The sequence below is a fragment of the Sarcophilus harrisii genome, chromosome 6 (assembly GCF_902635505.1).
Source record: "Sarcophilus harrisii chromosome 6, mSarHar1.11, whole genome shotgun sequence".
Classification (NCBI taxonomy): Eukaryota; Metazoa; Chordata; class Mammalia; order Dasyuromorphia; family Dasyuridae; genus Sarcophilus; species Sarcophilus harrisii.
Window position 1 is genome coordinate 223,978,608 of NC_045431.1, and position 24,105 is coordinate 224,002,712.

Below are 24,105 nucleotides of genomic sequence, written 5' to 3' on the forward strand. Positions count from 1 at the left end.
TCAGGGACTATGTTTTCTTTGAGGCTTTTTCTGCAATAAACTTTTAATAAAGTTCAAGTGAACGAATGAATGATAAATCTTCATATCAATGAGTCCTTTGTCCTTGTATTACTATTGCTACCTTTTGTAACTTGCCATTTCCCCCCTCCAATATGCATATTTGTTGCTGTATAGTCATGAATTTAGAATTTAATAAAAGCTCACTCTTTTTCTGTCTGTCTCTCTTTCTTTCTCTCTCATTTATGTAACTTTTATATATCTATCTTTTTCCTTCTTTGCACTTATTTATATCACTCCATTTCTCTTACTCATCTATTATTTTTTTCTGAAAATAATCAGATCTATATGGTAACCATAGTTTTAAAATCTATATTCTAGCCAATAATAAAAATTTTCATATTTAAACTGCATAAGGTCTATTCCTCTCTCAGGAACTCCATTTCCCTATACCCCAAGAATTATTAGCTTCCTAAATTATTTTACTATAAAAGGACAAATCAGTCTATAGAGAATCATGGATTCACTCACTGAGTAAATAGATTCACCCTGAATCTTTGGGTGATCATTTCAACTACCTGCAGACTTTAGGCAAGGTCTAACTCTGAAAACTATAAAGAAATGAGATCTGGATTTTAAAATTACATACATCTGTTTATGCTTTGAAGTTTTTCTTCTTTTTTTTTTTTTTTGACCTGCTTATCTCTAAGTTATGAAGGTACTTTATATTCTCATCATAAGTTATCCTAACCCATGTCACAGGACATCTAAAAGTTGATTTGTACTATCCCTGTCACTGATAATAATTTTTAATAACTTCTTGATAGTGATGCACAGTGAAAACAACATTAGATCCATTAGGGTTCAGAGGATTTAGGTTGTAATCTGGGATCTATTATTGCCTTCATTTCTGTGTCTGAAATGTAAGGAGTTTGGGATAGAAGTTTCCTGACATCCTTTCCATATATCAGTCTCTGATCTTTCTTACTGCCCTGTGATTAGGAAGCTATTAAATTCACTTAACATCATTTTGTATATTTTTAAAAGGAGGCAACTGGACATGACCCTTTTAAATTCATTTCTTGACCAAGTTTACAATCCTGTCTGTGAATACATAAATAAAATCACTGACTTTTGAAATACTCTGAGTCAAAATTATATCCATTGGGGCAGCTAAAGTGGTGCACTGGCCCTATACTTGACACTTACTAGCTGTGTGACTCTGAGCAACTCACTTAATCCCAATTACCTTGGGAGGAAGAACGAGGGAAAAAAAAAAAATCTATCCATTAATTGCTACTCTCCATGTGACTCTGGACAAGTCAGTTAAATTCTGGGCTTCACTTTTTTCATATGTAAATTGAAGAGGTTAGAGTACATGATCTTTGCCATCTCTTTCCTTCTAAAGCTATGATTTGATGAATTAAATCGTTCTTCCTAAAGCTATGATTTCACGAACTAAATGAGTGACAAATACTAGTTTAAAAAAAAAATTTTTTTTCTATCTAATCTAATGTCATTAAATAATAACGCAACTTAAATCTATTTTCCTAGTATCACTATTTAAATAATGTCACTGTGTACTTGAATATCATAATTCAAGTTAATGAAACAGGTGAAATGCATAGATTGATTCTTTTCCTGAATTTACTGATTCCATTACTGATTTGACTAAACTTCTGCTTATTCTGTCATTGTACAAGTGCAAGCTAATTCACTACTCACAGTTCTCTGTTGATCCAAGACAAGACAAAAAGAAAACAAAGTCCTAATTGACTGGAATAAAGTGACAGCTCTTTTCTAATAGATTATTCAACATTCTGCTTTTGTCTATCTGTTAATGTCATAAATCCACAAGGAGAGAAACATAGACAAGAGAATCATGAAGATCAAAACTATGGATTTAGATCTTTAGAAGATCTCAAAAATGACACTTTATCTCTCAAAGTTTTATAGATAAAGTGACTTATTCAAGCTTATATTGATAGTAAATGGAAATGCAATTTTGATTTCAAGTCTTCTGATTCCAAATGTAAAACTTTTGTTTGGAAAGATTTGTCAGAATGTTGAGATTAAAATAAATTGATTATATAAAGACCAAAAGGAAAAACAAACAAACAAACAAACAAACAACAACAACAACAATAAAACTAATGTGACCTTGGGTTTGGTCACCCAAATATGCCTTAGGAAATTAGGCCTATATTCCAACTTTCACTCACACTGACTTTTAAAGTACCCAAAGGATAGCTATAGATAAACTTTGGGTGGTCTTTATCACAACATTGATTTACTGGCAAGATGAGTCTTCAGAGTAATACTACATCTTCTTATCAAGGTTTTAGGGGTACTTTCAAGAGGTTGGTGTAAATTTCTAATGCTATCAGCTTGAGTCACAATTAAAGTATATTCTTTAATAGCAACAGACAATTGCAATTAGTATCTACACTACAAAAATTGATTATGCAGTAATTAGTGCACCAATAAAATTAAACCAATTCACATAAATCGGTATTCAGAAAGGAACTTTAACTCAAAAAGTATACCAAAAACTAACCTCCCAATTCCTCATTTTGTTTATTTTCCATAACCTACTTTTCCATCCTCAGGTTCACACACATTTGTGCCATAAAACACAAATCCATCAATTATACATTCAAAAGATCTTCAATTCTTATTTCTGACAATGAGCTGTTCTCATTCCACCCTTCTTCCTACCTTGTAATGCAAAAACCTGTTCTGAATGTTTACCAAGTCTTTCATTCTATTTTCCCCCTCATTTTTTTTTTTTCTAGGTGATAACGCCCGCACTGACTATATGCTCCTTTACTACCTTGACTATATGATGAAACAGTTTAGTTCCATACTGGTCTCTTTTTTTTTGCCTGATATTATCAAAGATTTTACACTGCCAGGCTTTAGTGAGGATATTACTTCCAATTCCCAATGTCTTTTATTCTACTAAGGTAATCTGGATTCAATAGGGAAAACCAGAAAACCATGCTCACTGGGTCCAATACAAATTTATGTTGCATAATCTTTCCTTGGTGTCCATTGTGGCAAAGCAATCATTTTAATGTCTTAGTTGATTCACAAGTCTGCTCAGTCCAGAAGTTTTTCCAAACTTTTTATTTTTTCTTCCATCTTCCCTTTATTTTCTCTTCTTCTACCTGTCCACAAAGAACCTCATCACCTATTTCACTGGCAAAGCTTAGGTCACTTGCTGAGGGTTTCCTCTTATCCTGTTTTTTAATCTTTCATTATTTCATCACTTAGATAATTCCCATCACTTTCTCACTCCTTGCTCCACTCTCCCAAGAAGAGATGGTCTCTCTCCTTGCAAAAGTCAACCTGTCCACATACACAAGTAATCCCATTTTATTCTGTCTTTTTCATCAAACTGCCCTTTTCATTATCCCCACTGTCTCACTAATTGTCTATTGGCTCTTTTCCTATTGCTTAAAATCTTTTCATATTTATTTTACTTTTTAAAATTCCCTCACTTAGCCTATCTGTCTCTGCCAATTATCACATGGTGTGTGTGTGTGTGTGTGTGTGTGTGTGCATAGCCTTCCTTTTATGGTTAAAATTTTGAGAAAATCTTCTAAAAGTGATATCTCCATTTTCTTTCTTCTTACTCTCTTCTTAATTCTATTCATAACTGCTTCCAACTTCATCATTCAACTGTAACTACTCCCTTGAAATTAATTGTCAAATATAGTAGATTTTCTTAATTCTCTATTCTTCTTGACCACTCCAGTTTTCATCTTTGTTCATTATTTTCTTCTCCTTGATATTCTCTTCTCTATATATGATCCTGACACTACTCACTCCTAATTGTCCTACTTCTCAGTCCTTAATGATTTCTCTTTTACTAGATCATCATGCAGGTTATATCTAATAATCATCAGTGAGAAAACCTTCTAAAAGTAAGGCTTCCACCTCCTTTCTTCTTACTCTCTTCTTACCTCTTTTCATAACTGCTTCCAACCCCATCATTCAAATTAAACCTTTCAAAATCATGACTCCTTAATTGCCAAATATAATAAAATTTTAATCTTTTATACTTCTTGACCTCTCTGCAGCCTTTGTAATTGTCTATTATCTTTTCTTGATACTCTCTTCTTTCTATATATGTTCCTGACTCCTAATTCTCTTCCTACATTGGTGTCTTTATTTCTCCTTTTCTAGATAATCATGCAGCTCATGTCCAATAATCGCAAGTGTCCTCTAAGGCTTTCTCAGCGTCCCTCTTCTCTTCTTTTTCTATACTATTTTACTTGGTTATGCCATCAGCTCTTCCAAATTCAATTACCTTTTCTATTTGCCAGTTCCTCAGCTCTTTCAGATCTCCAGTCTCTCATCTACATCTGCTTATTGGACATCTCAAACAGTTTATCATGTAGACTAAAGGGGTCAAATATGTTGTTCATAGACTATATATAGCTCATAAAACTCCAAAGTATATTGAAAAAAAATAAAACATAAAATTTCAATGTAAAATGTTACATTGCAAAACTAAGTCAATATGTGGTCTAAAGAATTTCTTACTTATGGATTAGTGACCTTCATTTTTATTTGAATTTAACATCATTAATGTAGAAATATCAAACTCATCATGTCTTGAATTGAGTTCATTATCCCCCCCCATTCTTTTTAAGTTTCATGTTATTGTTGAATGTACTACCATGCTATCAGTTATCTAAGCTCATAACCTAGTTGTCATCCTGAAGTCCTTCTCCTTTGCCACATACCCTTATCTAAGAAATTGCCATATTCTATTGTTTGATTTTTGTAACATTTTTTATATATGCCCCTTCTCTCCTGAGAACCATCCTGGTATAGATACACATCACTTTATGTTTGGACTATTACAATGATTGTTGGACTCCCTCCTTCAAATCTCTCACCACTCCACTCCATCCTCCATTCAGCTGTCAAATTGGTATTTCTAAAGCATAAGGATGACCATTTCAATTTGCTGAGCAATCAATTTCAGTGACTTCTTCCTGCTTCCAAGGTCAAACATAAAATTATTTGTCTTTTAAGGCCTCCATAACTTGTTCCCTTCCTATATTTCAAGTGTTTTTATTCTTCAGCCTCCCCTCTCCACCAACTCTGTGATCTAAGTGACACTAGGTTCTTTGATGTTCCTTTCACAAAATGTTCCATCTCCCCACTTCAGAGATTTTCTGTGGCTATTTCATATCTCTGGGTCTCTCCCCCTGCTTTTCTCCACTTGCTGACATCCTCAAAATCTCAGTTAAAATCCTCCCTTTTATAAAAGGACTTTCCCAGTCATTTTTAATAATAATGCTTTCCTTTTAACATTTTCTCTCTTAGTGAAGATATGTATTTGCATGTTATATTCTCCATTAGACTGTGTGCTCCTACAAAGTGGTGACTGTTTTTGCCTTAATTTTTATTATCCTTTTGTTTTAATAAATACTTAGTTCCTCCTTTCCTTGCCAGCTTCTTTGCTTCTTTTTTCCATCCTTCCTCCTTTCCCTATGATCCTCCTTTCTTTTTTCCTTCCTTCCTTCCTTCCTTCCTTCCTTCCTTCCTTCCTTCCTTCCTTCTTTTCTTCTTTCCTTCCTTCCTCTCTTCCTTCCTTCTTTCCATCTTTCTTATTCCTAGTATCTAGTACATGCTTAATAATTTGTTATTAGGAAGACTTGAATATAGAGTTTACATAGCATTCCACACAGTGCTCCTACTACCATCTTCTTTCTTGGGGAGAATGAGCTAAAACTTAAAGTTGTTATTACATAGTGTTTGCCCAAGGAAGCATTTCAGGAAGCATTCAAGGAAGAATTTCAAGCAAATAGCCCTTGATCCAGATTAAGCAACAAGAATGGAATGATAGTGATGTGAATACTGATTATGGAACATAAGAACTCATTGTAGAAAAATTAGGTCATGAAAGTATTAATGTGGACATTTTAAGAAAGAAAGACTTATATGTCACAAAGGCAGGTCATCCAGAAAAAAAGTATTCAAATTGTTCTATTTGAACCCAAAGGATAGAGCAATGAATAATGAATGGAAGTTTCAAAGAAATAAATTTAGTGGAGAAAAATTCCTAATTAGAGCTTCTCTACAATGAAATAATCTGCCCTAGGAAGGAGAAGCTTCATTTTTATTGATTGTATTCCTTTATACAGAAACAAGATTACTACTTAAAAAGGATATTTCTATGAAGTTTCCTTTCCCCATATGGCTTGGACTACATGTCTACTGATGGCTCTTTCTAATCAAAGTTCCCTAAGTTTACGACTTAGGTATATTATGTAATCTTACTTCTTATTTAACTTATTATGCCATTTTTCATAGGTGATTTCCATGTACATGATATCTGAATCCTTGGCACATTTTCATGTAGGTATCTTCAACTCCTGAACCATCATTTCATTGATCTCATTGCTTATACTTCTTAAGAATTCTTCATTTCATAATCAAAAATGTGTTTTATGTACATTTTTTCTAATTTGAATAAAATTTAGCTTGCTCATTAATGTTTCTTATTAAAACTTTCCTTTTACAAATGTCATTGAATATCAACATACTTCATTAAATTGATATATTTCATTAGAGGATTTCATTTGCTCACTTTTCTCTACCACTTCATTCATAAGTTCATAGATTTATTAATTCATTTCTTTTATATGCCTTCCTTTCTTCATATTTTTGTTCATGCATTGAATGACACACCTTTAAAAATGCATCCCTAGATATACTTCTGAAGACATGGATTCTAGTTTTATATCTATATCCATATCTATATCTATGTTGTAGATATAGATATTTATTTATTTATTCAATTTTTATTTCCAAGTTTCTTTCTAGCTCTACAACTGTCCAATTCTTGCATTTGTGTTCCCAATAGAGCTCCTGTCGGAGTTTATTCTGAAAATAACAGGTATTTAAAATGTGTTCTTTGAATGAATGCATGAATGGGTTGCAAAGATGCTAACAAAGGTTATTTTATATTATATGATACATGTTGAATTTATGATATATTTAAAAATAAAATCAAGCCATAACAATAGTGATTCAGTTTTATGCAAAATACATTTATACTGTTTATATAGAAATGCTAATTTTATATGGTATTTATAAAGTTCAGAATAAAAATATATAAAATAAGTAAATTAATATAATAAAAATGGAGTAACTGATAATGTGGAATATTTATTAACATATTTTGTTGCAATGAAGTTGGATGGGGAAGTATTTATCAAGCACTTATACAAGCTCTATAATAACTCAAGAAATACAAACAGAAAAGAGATACTGTTCCTTCTCTCAGGTGGGTTATATTCTAATTGGGAAAGGCCGCATACTTTGGTCTTTGATTTCCCAGTCATTTGAGTACTATATTATTTGTCTTATTTGGCAAAAGCATCACAGAAAACAGATCTGTACCACTTAATAATTTCATTAGGATAATGAAATTTAGAACCAGAAGTGACATTGTAAATGATCTAGTTCAATTCCTTATTTTACAGATGAGAAAACAGGAAAGGGAAGTTTCTTGTTCAGTGTCCTATAACTATTGAGCAACAGATCTGGAATGCAAATTCTAATCATTTTACTCTAAATAAGTAGTCTTTCTTCCTTACCAACTTAATGAAAAAAAAAATTTAAAAGATGTAAAATGATAACCAGCATGCCATTATGCTGCGCAAGTTCACTAAGAAGGACAACTCATTAATTAGGCAGTATGTAATATTGTAGTCAGGATGATAAACTTAGAGTGAGAAAAGTCTGGGTTCAAATCCTGTTTCAGTTATTAGTTCATTGAAGCTAAGCAAGTCACTTACCTTCTGTCTTAGTTTCTTATATATAAAATCTTCATTTTATAGCAAAACTAGACTGTATCGAATATCTCTTCCAACTCTAAATCTATGATGCTGTGACTAAATAAAGAGGTGTTTTAAAAAGTATTAGACATAAAAATTCTAATGTTATTGTCTAAATCATTTTAATGAAAGAAATAATGGAGTCGCTAACAATCATTGATAAATATTATGTTACAATCTCAAGGTTCTAAAGGGAAGTACAAAGAGAATGAAGAGATAGTGCAACCAAAAAAGACAGAAAAGCAGGAAGAAGCCAATGGGGAAAGAAAAAAGAGATAAAAAATTAAATAAAGATGAGGCAAAGAAGATAAGGAAAGAGAAAAGAAAGAGATTTCCTCCCTTTAGATCCTGCTCAGTTATGTTACTGTCCTAACTTCTATGTCTCCTTTACAAGTCTATATTCTGTGCTTCAATTCAGTTTAATTTATAGACACTCAAAGACTATTCAGAATTTCTCTGTCTCTCTGTCTGTCTGTCTGTCTGTCTCTCTCTCTCTCTCTCTCTCTCTCATCAAATCAACTGACTAAATTCAGATGACTCCTATCCTCCAACATCTGCATACCCTGTACTTATCTGTCTCCCATTCTCCAATTCTTAATTTCTGCAATTAGCTGCAAGGAATATCTAACTCTAGATGTTACATAAACATCTCAAAAAAAAAAAAAAAAGTTCTAACCACGACTGATTTTCCTTTCTACTCATCTTTACTACTCTATTTCTATTCAGAACAAAATCCGTCATTCAGTTTGGCTGATTTGATGCCTCTGGACACCCTTGATTCTTCTCTGTTCCTCATGTTCTATATGAAATCTGTTACCAGTTTTGTTGGTTCCATATTTTTAACATCTCATAAATTTGTTCCCTTCTCTGTTCACACAATAACCATGTTAGTCAAGGCTATCATTACTTCTTACCTGGAATATTGCAGCACCTTCCTAACTGATCTCCCTCCATTCAGTCTTTCTCCATATAATGCCTCTACATAAAAGTTAAATTGATATTCTTTAAGTACAGATCTTACTATATCAGGCTCTGCTCAATAGTGATATTTTTTGCATATGGCATTCCACCTCTTTTCTCTGTATAGTACCATAGTCTGTTCCTCATGCCTTGATTTCTCTCCATCCTCATCTCCGCCATATGAAATCTTTTGTTATATTTGCTACCCCCTTCAAGAAATTGTTCCTGATTTTTTTTCAATTACTGATACTCTACTCTTGTCACTCTGTATTATTTAAAATCTGCAATAGAAAAAAAAAGACAAAAGAAGGGAAATAAGAAGAAGGAAAAGTTTAGAAGGGAAAGGAGAGGAAAGAAAGAAAATAGAAAGAAAAAAAGGAAGGGGAAGGAAAGGGGAAAGAATGGAAGGAAAGGGAAGAGAAAAGGGAAAAAAGGATGAAAAAGGATGTGAATGAAAGAGAAAATAATGGAAGGAGAGGTAGAATTGGGAAGAGGGAAGCTGCACTTCTTAAAGTATCCTAACAATCAAGAAGATGAGGTAGTTTAATTTTATATTTTATAGATATATTTTTAAAAGTTCAGGAATCAGCTCCTGTGGAAGACAATTTCTGACTCAGATTTATTCCAATGCAGAATTCTTACTTTGCCCCTTTTTTTATTATTAACATTGACAGAATGTTTCATCAAAAAAGTGATTTTCATTGTGCAATTAAAAATGGTTTGCTGTCTTCTTTAAGTGATCTTTTAAATTGTATTCCTACAGTCAATATTTTAATGGAAATACATTTGTAATTTTAAACCAAAAATGTGGAACACTTTCCCTCTTTTAAGATCTCTTTAGGATATAAGCCCAGTAGAAACAGTGCTAGGTCGAAGGGTATGCACAGTTTAATAACCTTTTGAGCTTAGTTCCAAACTACTTTCCAGAATGGTTTGATCCATTCACAGTTCCACCAACAATGTTTCCCCACATCCCCTCCAACATTCATCATTATCTTTTCCTGTCATCTTAGGCATTCTGAGAGATGTGTAGTGGTATCTCAGAATTGTCTTAATTTGCATTTCTCTGATTAATAGTGATTTGGAACACTTTTTCATATGACTGGAAATGTTTCAATTTCATCTGAAAATCATCTGTTCAGATCCTTTGACCATTTATCAATTGGAGAATGGCTTGATTTCTTATAAATTAGAGTCAGTTCTCTATATATTTTGGAAATGAGGTCTTTATCCAAACCTTTGAATGTAAAAAGGTTTTTCCAGTTTATTGCTTCCCTTTTAATCTTGTCTGCATTAGTTTTATTTGTACAAAAACTTTTTTTTAACTTGATATAATCAAAAGTATCTATTTTGTGATGAATAATGATCCTAGTTCTTCTTTGGTCAAAATTCTTTCTCCTCCACAGATCTGAGAGGTAAACTATCCTATGTTCTTCTAATTTGTTTATAATATAATTTTTTTATGTCTAGATAATGAATCCATTTTGACCTTATCTTGGTATATGGTTTTAGGTGGGGGTCAATGCCTAGTTTCTGCCATACTAGTTTCCAATTCTCCCAGCAGTTTTTGTTAAATAGTGAATTCCTGTCCCCAAAGCTGGGGTTCTTGGGATTATCAAACACCAGATTACTATTGTCTTTGACTATTTGTCCTGTGAGCCAAACCTTTTCCACTGATCAACTAGTCTATTTCTTAGCCAGTATCAAATGCTTTTGATGACTGCTGCTTTATAATATAGTTTTAGATCTGGTACATATAGGCCATCTTCATTTGCTTTTTTTTTTTTTTTTCATTAATTCTCTTGAAATTTTTTACCTCTTGTTCTTTCAGATGAATTTGTTTGCTAATTCTCTAGGTTAGTAAAATAGTTTCTTGGGAGATTGATTAATATAGCACTAAATAAATAGATTAGTTTAGGTAGTATTATCATCTTTCAACAGTTATTTTAAATTGAATTTCTCTTTGCATTTCTTGCTGTTGGATTTTATTAGTGATGTATAAAAATGCTAATGATTGATGTAGATTTATTTTGTATCCTGCAACTTTGCTACAGTTGTGAATTTTTTCTAGTTTTTTTTTTTTTTAGTTGATTCTCTAGGGTTCTCTAAGTATATCATCATATCATCTGCAAAGAGTGATAATTTGGTTTCCTCATTACCTACTCTAATTCCTTTAATCTCTTTTTCTTCTCTTATTGCCAAAGCTAACATTTTCATACAATATTGAATAGTAATGGTGATAGTGGACAGCCTTGTTTCATTCCTGATCTTATTGGGAATGGTTCCAGTTTATCCCCATTACATATGATGCTTGCTGATGTTTTAAATAGATGCTACTGATCATTTTAAGGAAAAGCCCATTTATTCCTATACTCTGTAGTATTGTTTTTTTTTTTTAATAGAAATGGGTGTTGGATTTTATCAAATTTTTTTAATGCATCATTCTGCAAGATTCACACAAAGTTCATCCCCTTTCCTTTTTTCCCTCAAATATAATAAATTTTCTTTGCCTATTCATAAGATGTAATTTCCCTTACTTTTCCCCCTCTTTTTCCAGCATTTTCCACCTCTAGTTTCTTTCCTCAAATGGAGGAAGAATCAGTATATTCCTCAGTCATTCAATCAAATACACCACTGATTTTTTTTTTTAATTTAATAGCCTTTTATTTACAGGTTATATGTATGAGTAACTTTACAGCATTGACAATTGCCAAACCCCTTGTTCCAATTTTCCCCCTCCTTCCCCCCACCCCCTCCCCCAGATGGCAGGATGACCAGTAGATGTTAAATATACACTGATTCTTCAAATAAAAACAGAAAAAAAAAAAAAAAACACCACAGTTCCAAACTTGCAACTCTATCCCAAGTCAGTAAATCCTTCCTAAATGAATTTTGAATAAAACAATATGGCTATTATGGCCACAAAGAGAAATCTGATCCAAGTAAGAAGAAATTGAATTATCCTAATAAACAGCCTGACTGATTAACATCCCCCATTCCAAAAATCTCAAAACATTTCCAGTCTCTTTCCACTTCTAGTTTCTTTTTCATATTATCATAATAAAATCAAATTATACCTGCATTCTCTAAGCATATACACAACAGAAATATAGTTCTCAAGAGTTCTTTCCAAACTTTGGGAGATGACTAAGAACCATTACATCGAATTCCCAATCCCTATATTTTTGCCTGCCTACATTTTTGATTTCCTTTACAGGCTAACTATACAATATTTGGGAGTCCGGTTCTTTTTCTACAGCAAAATAATGGTTTGGACATGTATACTTATTTTGTATTTAATTTATACTCTAATATATTTAACATGTATTGGTTATCCTGCCATCTAGGGGAGGGGGGGAGGGGAAGGAGGGGAAAAATTGGAACAAAAGGTTTGGCAGTTGTCAATGCTGTAAAATTACCCATGCATATAACTAAAAAAGAAAATTTTAAAAAAAAAAGAGGTTTTTTTTTCCTTTTTTTCCTTTTTTATGCTTCTCTTGAGTTCAATGTTTGGAGATCTTTTTTTTGTTTGTTTGTTTAGTTCTGGTCTTTTCATTAAAAATAGTTGATATTCACCTAAATCATTGAATATCCATCTTCTTCTCTGAAAAATAATGCTCATTTTAGCTGGATAGTTTATTCTTGGCTGTAATTCAATTTCTTTTGCCCTTCAGAATATCTGATTTCAGGGCCTTCTTTTATTGTAGAAGCTGTTAGGTCTTGGGTAATCCTAATTGTGGCTCCTCAATATATAATTGTTTCATTCTGGCTGCATGCAATACCTTTTCCTTTCTTGTGGATTTAAGTTTGAGGTCTCTTTCAGGAGGTGATCAGTGAATTCTTTCAAAGGCAATTTTACCTTCTGATTCTAAAATATCAGGGCAGTTTTCTTTTATGATTCCCTGTATGATAATGTCTATGATTGTGCGGGGGGGGGGAGAGGGGGGAGATTTTAAACACATAGTCTATTGAGGTCTATAGTAATATAATAATAATATGTCTAATGACTATTGATTAAATATGTCTATAAAATAATTGATTATAAATACTTACCTTAATATCTAAACATAACATATTATGATTGATTTTAATTAATATTATGTTTAATCATCATTCATTAAACAACACCATTTGGAAATAAACGTTCTTTTTTTCATCATGGCTTTCAGAAAGTCCAACAATCCTTAAATTGTCTCTCCTAGACCTATTTTCCAGGTCAGTTATTTTTCCTAGGAGATATTTCATATTTTCTTTTTCTTTTCTTTTTTTTTTTGTTTTTGTTTGACTGATTCTTGAAATCTTTTCTAGTCATTCACTTCCATTTGTTCAATTTTAATTTTTAGTGTATTATTTTATTCAGTTGTCTTTTTTAGCTCCTTTTATAATTGGCCAATTGAATTTTTTGTTCATTGCCTTTTTTTTCCATTTCACAAATGTCTTTTTCATATCTCTTTTGTAGGGCATTATATGCTTTTTCCATTCCTTCTTGCATTGATCTCATTACATTTCCCCATTTTTCTTCTAATTCTCTTTTAAGATTCTTTGTGCAATCTTCCATGTAAGCCTTGTGGAATTGGTATCAGCTCCCTTTGGAGTTCATCTGGAGCTACTTAGCTTTTAGGAACCTCAGGATTTCTCTTTCTCCATAAAAGCTGTCTATGGTGAGAGTTCTTCTTCTTCTTCCTTTTTTTTTTTTAATTAATTTTGTAAGGCTTAAGGTGTATTCAATGCAGAGGAGCAACAGCTGCTTTAATTTGCCCTGGGGCAGTTTTGCTCATTGATTTCCAGTTCTGGGTAATCAAGAGTAGTCCTGTGTCTTTCCAGAACTCAGTGACTTACAATTTGCCTTTAGTAGCAAATCTACCAAACCAACTGCTTGCAACTAGGACAGAATAGCCTAAAAGGTTCACAGAAGATTCCCTGGTGCTTGGAATGCAATGCTCTGACTCATCATCCCAACTCATTCTCCTGACTCCCTGTGCTGAAGTACAGGATCTACACACTGTCCCCCTCCCCTGCACAATTGAAACAGACATATTCTGAAGTTCTTCCAGGGTATCTTTTTCTGGGAATGTGTTGTACTCCAAATATTTGTGGGTTCTTTGATTCCGAGACTATTTTAGAGGCTTTATCTGATATTGGTTTGAGAGAAGGTCAGAGGAGGTCACAAAAAGTCATGTCTGCCCTCTACCATCTTGGCTCCACCACTGTGAACAAAGATTTTAATAGGATTTTGGAAACAACCTGGTCCAAATCAGTGCACTTTATTATTTAATAAATAATGTGATAATACTTGTAAGAAAGGTATTAACACAATGAATATCACAGATTAGGTACTATAGTGATGATTTTTCTCTTCCCTTTCCTTAAATATGGAGAAACTGAGGACAAGAGTAGTTAATTACTTGCCTACACATATAGAATTTAACAAAATCAAGTCTTCAGATCCCTATATTCATTCTTTTACTAGACAAATTAGAAAACTCAGGGCCCATAAATGACACAGAGCACTTATTCGATTATGAATGTGTATACTGCATGATTAAGCACTGTCATATAAGTTCTTTTTTTTTTCATTTAGAAAGAATCAGCATATATGAAATTACCAATAATACAGAGACAGGTAGTTTGATATAGAACCTAGTTATTGTTTGAGATGGAACAAAAAACAAATGACCAGAGGGCAGTATGATTATTGAGGGAATATGGCTGGAAATGGCCATTGCCTGGATGCTGTCTTCTTTAAAACACTAATGGTAAAAGATTCCCTTTAAATGCTCCTCTTTGAAGAGGGAATAAAAGGTTTCATAAGAGTGAGTAAGGATAACCAAGGAAGAAAGCTGTGTCTTTTGACATTAGATTTGGGAGATAAACTGACTATGGGAGTGATAAGTGGAAGGAAAAGTCTTAGATCAAACTCAAGATTTCAGACAGAATTTTCTTGCTAATTAAGACATGAACTCTCTTCATCTTTCAACCTCAAGTGTGTTTGTTGCTTAAAAAAAAAAAAGAGTCTAGTATTTAAAGTTTTCCCCCATACTAAATACTGTATCTCATTAGTATAGAGGTGGGGATTTTGGCTTTATCAGAAAGTTGGTTGATTTTCATTTATTAAAAGTATTAAGCAAATATAGTAAAATATGTCTTGGATAATTGGAAAGAAATTCATGCTATTCTCAAGAAACAATTTTTCTCTTGAACTTGACACTTTGTCCTATGGTACAAAGTGACTTTGGATAGTAACATAATTACCTGTCATAAAAACTGAAAAGGTATACTTCAACACCATCAGTCTTCAACAAACACTGTTGGGGGGAAACCCAAATTTGGTATTCTTGAAAAGAGGTAAAACTTTTCTATTACTTTAATAGTGAGGCTTAATTTCCTGTAAATTAAATGTGAAGCTATTGGTACAATTTCAAGGATTTAGTTCCATCAAGAAGAGTTTACTGTGAACAAAGAAATTGCTTTGAAATCTAAAAAGCCACTTCTTGGTTAATCAGTAAGCATTTATTAATGGTTGATATTTCATTAATTTTAAAAGAATTAGTTTTAAAGGAAACTTTTTAAAAGAAGTAAAGATATAATAATGAGAGGTAATATATAATGCATATTTTCAGCCAATTTACATTTATATCCTAACTCATGACAGGGACTTATTTTCTGTGAATGCAATTGAACATATGCCACAGTACATATATAACCCCTTCTAAGAACAAACTCTCAGTGAGTCTCTTAGGTCCTAGTAAATAGTCTTTTATATTGGTGACAACATTATCTCTCTTCCTGACCAGAAGATATGTATCTCCCTTCATGAGATTTATTTGGCAAATATTCATCAATTTCAATCTTAAGTATGAAGGGGTAAGTATGGATTGGGTGTATAAAGGGAAAATTCCTCTTACTTGTGATCAGATGCAGATTGAAGGCTGAGACAGAGAGAGAACCCTTTCATGAGTACCAACATGGAAAATGTGATAGGAATAAGTGAAGTAAGAAAAGCAACCATAACAATCTCTAAAATTCAGTTTAGAAATTTATCTGTACAGGGTGCTAATGTTTGTGTTGTTTGCAATATTAATTAATAAAATTTGAGTCCCAAATTCATTGAGAAGCTTTAGTGCAATTAAATTTTTCTCACCGGTTAGTATATGTAACAGTAAGTCATCATAAACTTTGTGTTAGATAAGAACTAAGAGTTCATTGATGTGAGTTTCTTACAATTTTAGCCAAGGGCATTCTTAATTTGTCTGTAACATACCTTGATCAGTGTTTCATTACAAAGGCTAATGACAAAATTGTTAATGTTGTGATTTCATTGATACTATCAGAGGGCTCACATATATTTATTAGCTGATTATGAATATACATGTGCTGTGTGCTATCATACCACTCAAATATTTATCTTATAGAAAAACAACTTTTAGCAAAACAATTTACTCAAGAAACTCAATGAAAAATGGAAGTTTAAAAAATAAAATTATGCTGAGTTGATAACATATTACTTCTTAAGCTAATAAGACTTATTATATAAGGTCAGAGTGATATCAAAAGGAAAGATGCAGAAGCCAGTGTTCTACTTACTCTAAACATCTTTGTGCTCCAATTTTCATATCTGTTTCCTCAATAATCAATATCGAGAGAAGCACACTGAATAAGGACATTGTTTTGGAAGCTGCAAAACTTGGTTTACCTCTAGATTTCTGAGAAGAAAAGTCAATCTCTTCTGCTGTTCTAACCTGCTCATTTGCAAGGATTAGGAGAGTAAACTGAGAGAAATGTTAAAGTAATACTTAGAAATAAACCTGGAAAGATCTGTTTTTGGAGTTACTTCACTGCCAAGCTCAAGAGTTTGAATTTTATCTTTTGGAAATAGAAAGACGTTGCAGGCTTTTGCTCAAGAGAGCAAGTATGGATTGGGTGTATAAAGGGAAAATTCCTCTTACTTGTGATCAGATGCAGATTGAAGGCTGAGACAGAGAGAGAACCCTTTCATGAGTACCAACATGGAAAATGTGATAGGAATAAGTGAAGTAAGAAAAGCAACCATAACAATCTCTAAAATTCAGTTTAGAAATTTATCTGTACAGGGTGCTAATGTTTGTGTTGTTTGCAATATTAATTAATAAAATTTGAGTCCCAAATTCATTGAGAAGCTTTAGTGCAATTAAATTTTTCTCACCGGTTAGTATATGTAACAGTAAGTCATCATAAACTTTGTGTTAGATAAGAACTAAGAGTTCATTGATGTGAGTTTCTTACAATTTTAGCCAAGGGCATTCTTAATTTGTCTGTAACATACCTTGATCAGTGTTTCATTACAAAGGCTAATGACAAAATTGTTAATGTTGTGATTTCATTGATACTATCAGAGGGCTCACATATATTTATTAGCTGATTATGAATATACATGTGCTGTGTGCTATCATACCACTCAAATATTTATCTTATAGAAAAACAACTTTTAGCAAAACAATTTACTCAAGAAACTCAATGAAAAATGGAAGTTTAAAAAATAAAATTATGCTGAGTTGATAACATATTACTTCTTAAGCTAATAAGACTTATTATATAAGGTCAGAGTGATATCAAAAGGAAAGATGCAGAAGCCAGTGTTCTACTTACTCTAAACATCTTTGTGCTCCAATTTTCATATCTGTTTCCTCAATAATCAATATCGAGAGAAGCACACTGAATAAGGACATTGTTTTGGAAGCTGCAAAACTTGGTTTACCTCTAGATTTCTGAGAAGAAAAGTCAATCTCTTCTGCTGTTCTAACCTGCTCATTTGCAAGGATTAGGAGAGTAAACTGAGAGAAATGTTAAAGTAATACTTAGAAATAAACCTGGAAAGATCTGTTTTTGGAGTTACTTCACTGCCAAGCTCAAGAGTTTGAATTTTATCTTTTGGAAATAGAAAGACGTTGCAGGCTTTTGCTCAAGAGAGGGGTCAAATGGATCCATGAGTTAGGAAGATTATTTTGGTATCTGAGAAATGAATTGATGATAGTATAGACTGGGGACAGGGACAAAAGTAAGAACTGGGTTAGATTTCTCCAACTGAAAGATGAGGAAGATATCAGCTATGTAGTAGTCATGGAAATGGAGAGCAAGGAGCATGGATTTTGAGTCATCTGAGTAGCAAAGAATACAGGTTAGTATATTTAACAGTTTTCTTTAAAATAATTAGCTTGGGAGTGGAAGATATTTTAATGTAAGATTTTCTACTGGCAACAGAGTCCCCAGGATTGCTGGTCACCCAGAAAACAGGCTATCTCTAGCAAAGTGATGACATGTGTTTGAAATTCATCAAACAGAACTGTGTAAACATAAGGCCCGAAGAGTGTTTCATTTACTTTTAGCTAACAAAGAAATCCTGAGAAATACATATAAATGAGTCCTGGTCTCACCTTTGATCTTAATAAAGACACAGAAGAAGGATCAAAACTATAAGGCGTGATCCTGCTTATTAGATTTTTATAGAACACGGATGATTATCAGAGCATTAGGAAATTAAAGACAAATTGAATTAAGGGAAACAGATGGAGTTACTGACTACAGATATGCTGACAGTTAAGACTCTTTCTGAGGCAGTAACAAAATTGCAGTTTCTTTTATAAATGTCACCTGAGGGAACAGATTCCAGGAAGATCAGCAGGACCAAATGATGCTGAGGACATTTTAACCCATATTACCATCCTACCACCAGAATTAATTAGAAAAGGATAGAGTGAGAGTGAAAGAGAGGGAAGAAAGATGAAATATGGAGGGGAGAAAAAGGAGAATGAAGAACAGAGACAGAGATGGAGAGACAGAAAGCAACAAAACAAAATACAGATAATGACAGAGAGCAATAAAGAGAAAAAACAAATAGAACAGAGGTCAAAAGAGACATACAAAGACAGCAAGAGAAACAGAGGTTTGAGACAGTGAGACATACACAGGGACAGACACAAAGAGAGACACATGAAGTGGCAGAAAAAGATGAGGATAGAGATGTTTGATCAGATTTGTCTCTTTTGCCTATTATTATTATATAGATTATAGATATAATAAATTTAATAGATATATAAATCTATTAAATTCTATTATCTTTTAGAAAATATCAATATGTATATGTTAAAAAAGAATAGTTGAGGAACTATGGTGTGAGAAGGGGGAACCCCAGATATTGAGTTGGACACCTTGAGGTCAGATCCTGCATAGGCTACTTATTATCTATGCTTCTTAGGCTGTTCTCTAAATCCCACCTTCCTTAAGTGAAAAAAAAAAATGCATGGATTGGATTAAATGATCTCTAATGCCCATCTCAGTTCTAAAATTCAGGCTTCTTAGTTGATTATTTCAAAATTCAATAGCCGCTTGTGAAGTATTTTTTTTCTCTAAATGAGAAGGAGGGAATAAAGGGATGGTCCCCTGAATGTGTCCTCTCCCCCTGGGAAAACCAACTTGATTTGATTTAATTTTCTTCATGAAACTATAATTAGAAAAAAATGCAGTTAGTTCTATAAGATGTTAATAATCATCTATAGACACTGAGGAAGAAAGACAGTGTTCACTCAGAGAGAAAATAAACATCATTGTTTTTCCTTAAACTGGTTAATACCAAATAAGTCACTTCTACCCACTTCTTTCCAGCATTTCAGTGAGGAATTAGGCATAAGGGATGAGTCTTTGCTTATTAAATCAGTAGGATGGAAATTTAACCTGAGTTTTAAGTATGGAGGATTGGAAGAAAGAAAGCTTCCCATTAGATCAGAAGTGTCATGATAAGATTCATCATTTTTAGTGAAATATTAAATCAGCTTTTGTAGAAGCATTGCAGAGTGGAAAATAAGAGAATTGACCCATGAATCAGAAAGGCCTGAGTTCAAAATACCTTTTTGGAACATATTTGCTTCCTGACTTTGCCTAATTCCATTGTCTCTTGCTTCAGGTAACCTCTAAGAATATAAAATGTAGAAGTAGGCATTGATATGCATTGATTTTCCTTTCCAGAAATTCTCCTTCCTTCCTTCCTTCCTTCCTTCCTTCCTTCCTTCCTTCCTTCCTTCCTTCCTTCCTTCCTTCCTTCCTTCCTTCCTTTCCAATTTCTCTTCTTGCTCCCTTCTTTCCCAAGCTAGATCTCCTTGTTTGAAAGCCTAGAATAGGAACCTTTTAATTCTAGCATTGACTGCTGCCCACTGGTATTTTAGGTCACTACAAAATGAAATTATCAAGGTATAGTACTTTATAAACAGCAAATCATTGAATAAATATCAACTGCTGCTATTGTTATTGTTGGGAATATTATTGATATGAAGAAAATTGCTCCCTTAGACCAAGTTTTTTACATTGGGTTTATAGAGACAGATTTGATGAAGTGTGTGAAAGTTTAGAGCAGGGAAAGGGAGAGGTATAGGGGGAAGGAATAACATTGGGCTCAATGTTAAAATGATATGTAGAGAAAGAAATATTCTAAATAAAGACAATATTTGGTATGTATAAAAAATTTAACATTCATAGCTCACAAATGCCTTCTATCTTTGAGCTTTCTATTATGGAAGGTCATGTTGATCTACTACCTGAAATGCCATTTCAGGTTTTACTACTTACTTGTATTAAGGCCAGAGCATTACTTCAAATTACTTTCCTAACCACATTTGGTATCTCATAAATTCTACAGACAGGGAAAATAGAAAAGTTTTATAAAGCGTAAGCTCAGCTGTCGTTGATAATGAAATTATTTTCTTTGAAGTTCCTGCTTATAAAGTTGACTAGGAAAAGAAAGAAAAATAACAGTGAATGGAGATAGCATAAGATTGTTTTCATTTCTGCATTTAGTAAGTACTCCAACTGAACTGGGCAAGACAGCAAGATGGCAGAAAGGACCTTCTGAGTGATGCTTAAAATTGGGAGAATGTGAAAAGAAATACAAGCCAGAGGGGCATGTATATGTGTGTGATGGTATATAAGTAAGCATGTGTGTCTGTTTCTGTTACATGCACAGTGGAGACCAAAAGAAAACACAAGGAAATAATTTCTGTTTATAATAGAATTTGGTGCAAACTGTCATTTATTTTGTTAATAAATGTTTTAATGATTTATCTGCTAAAATAAAACAAAAAGAAAGTAATATGAAAGGATAGTCTTTTTCATATTCCTATGTAATAATTTGGGACAGTGGAAATAATATTGATTCTACACATAAAAGATTTCAGTTCAAATGTGTCCTCTTATTCTTATTGATCTTATGCAAATATTCAACTTCTTTTGACTTCATTTTCCTCATTCATTAATTGGTGGTGAATGAGGTAGAATTAGATCATTTGACTTTTGAAGTTCTTTCCCTACTTCCTTCCTTCCTTCCTTCATTCCATCATTCCTTCCTTCCCTCCTTCATTCCATCATTCCTTCTTTCTTTCCTTTCATTCTTTCCTTCATTCTGTCCTTCCTTTCTTCCTTTATTCTTTCCTTTCTTCTTTTCTTCTCTATTTGGTTCCTTACCTCCTTTCCTCTTTCTCTTCCTTCCTTTCTCCCTCCCTTTCTTCCTCCCTTCTTTCCTCCCTTCCTTCTTTCCTTCCCTTCCTCCTTTTTTCTTTATCTATCTTTTCCTTTTCCCCTAATATTCTTTTAAAGTAGACCTAGTAGTATTATTGTTGAGTCAAAGGATATAGGTATTTTACTAACACTTTGAGCATAATTCCAGATTGCTCAACAAAATTGTTGGATCAGTTCAAAATTCTACCAATAATGCATTAGTATTTCAAGTTTTCCACATTCCTCCAACATTTATTACCTTCCCCTGTAATCATTGCATCCAGAAAAAGAACTGATAAATAGAAGTGGGTCTAGAATAAGTTTACATATATTTTTCTATTTTGTCTAATGGTGGCCATCTCTAGGATGGGAGGAGGGAAGACAGAAGAAAAAAATAGATTTACAAAATTTTATTATATATTTAAGAGAAATAAATAGCAAGTTGTACAGAAGTGATTTGTAATTTTATGTTCAGTCATCTTTTTATGATGCTATATTTTGAAAATGCTTGACTTAAATAAAAATTCCAAACAAAGTTATGGGAAAAATAAAATACATTTTAAAATATATTGATATGGTTTCATTGATATGTACAGGTATATAAATATATATAACTACCAAAATATCTATTTATCTATAGAAAGAGAGAGTAGAATAATCTAAGATGAACTATTTTGGAAAAAAATATTTTAAACATTTGAAAAAAAAGTTGAGTTTCATATTCCCTCACTATTTCAATACTTTACTATCCATTGAAAAGACAAGCAATATGATATCATTTATATGTATGAAATCATTCAAGATATATTTCCATACAATGTTGAAAAAAGCAATAAAAATATAATGAAAAAAAGTAAGTACACTTCAATTTCCATTCAGAGTTTATCATTTTCCTCTATAGACATTGAAACTACTTTTCATGATAGATCCTTTGAAATTGTTGTAGATCAAGTTGCTCTGGATAGTTAATTCTTTTGAGTTGATTATTACAATATTGTTGATTTTGTATACAATGATTTCTTCATTCTGCTTACTTTACTCTGCAACATATAAATCTTCACAGGGTTTTTTTTTTTCCTGAAACTTTTCCCCTAATAATTTATTATAGAATCATATTATTCCATTACAATCACACACTACAACTTGTTCACCCACTTCCCAACAACTTGTTCACCTACTCCCCAATTTATGGATTTCCCCTCAGTTTCCATTTTTTTTGCAAGTGCAAAAGAGCTGCTATAAATATTTTTGTACATAACTCATTTCCCCTTTTCTTTGATCTCCTTGGGATATAAGATTTAGTAGTAGTATTGCTGAGTTAAAGGATATGACCAGTTTTATAATCTTTTGAGCATAGTTCCAAATTGCTCTTCCTATGATATATGAACATGGAAGATGAAAATATTAAGACATGTTATTGTGCAGACAGAAATATCACAGTAAAGAAGAAGAAATATTCTTTTTTTAGTTAAATAATAAAGTCATTTCACTACTGTGATTCTTCTATTGATGTTGAAAGTTCATTTATTGATATGGAATGACAAGTCAAGAGCTTGTCAAGATTATTGTTGTATAAGAAATGATCAGCAGGATAATTTCAGAGCAGCCTGGAGAGACTTCCATGAACTGATGCTGAGTGAAATGAGTTGAAACAAGGCAACATTACCTGGCAAAAACAAGATTATATGATGATTAATTCTAATGGACATGGCTCTTTTCAATAGTGAGGTGATTCAGGCCAGGCCCAGTGGTCTTGTGATGAAGAGAGCCATCTACACCCAGAGAGAGGACTGTAGGGACTGAGAGTGGATCTCAACATAGAATTTTCACTTCTTTTGTTGTTGTTTGCTTGCAGTTTGTTTTCTTTCTCATTTTTTTTTCCTTTTTGATCAGATTTTTTTTTGTGTAACATGATAATTGTGGAAATAAGTGTAGAAGAATTGCACATATTTAACATATTACTAGTCATTCTAGAGGAGGAAGTGGGGGAAGGGAGGGAAAAAATTTAGAACACAAGCTTTTGCAAGGATGAATTTTGAAAATTATCTGTGCTTATGTTTAAAAATAAAAAAAAAGTTTTAATAAAATATATTCACACAAATACATGACTAGTTGTATGCCATGGCACAAGGATTAAGTCAAAACAATTCTCATGGCAAATATTCTTATTCTTTAAATATATTTAATGTTCTAACTTACATTCCTTCCTTTTCCTTTCAAAAAGAGTATTAATAGAAAAGTAGACAATGTTTACATGAAAGGGAGAAGAATATATTCAGTAATGTATTTAGATTTCAGTGTTATGGTTTAAGATAGAGAAATGAGAGACACTTGATCAGAAATGGAGTATTTAAAAAATCATACTGTTTTACCTAGATATTTTCAGGTTCAGTCTCCTTCCCTGTCTCTCTCTCTCTTCTTCCCTTTTTCCTTTTCCCTCTTCTTGTTTTTCTCCCTTTATTTCTCCCTGTACCTCTCTGTGTCTTTGTCTCTGTCTCTCTATCTCTCTATCTCACTCTGTCTGTCTCTCTCTGTCTCTCTCTGTTTCTGTCCCTCTATATGTTTCTCTCTTATCGATCTATAACATCATCTAGCTAGAATGTATCCAGTGCTTTTAATTTTATAATACATTTTACAAATACCATCTAATTTTATTCTCACATTCCTGGGATGAAGGTACAATTGTGATCACACACACACAAATATTATTTTAGGCTGAATTTTTAAAAAATAAATTTACCGGAATAAAAATCAAGCAAACAAACAA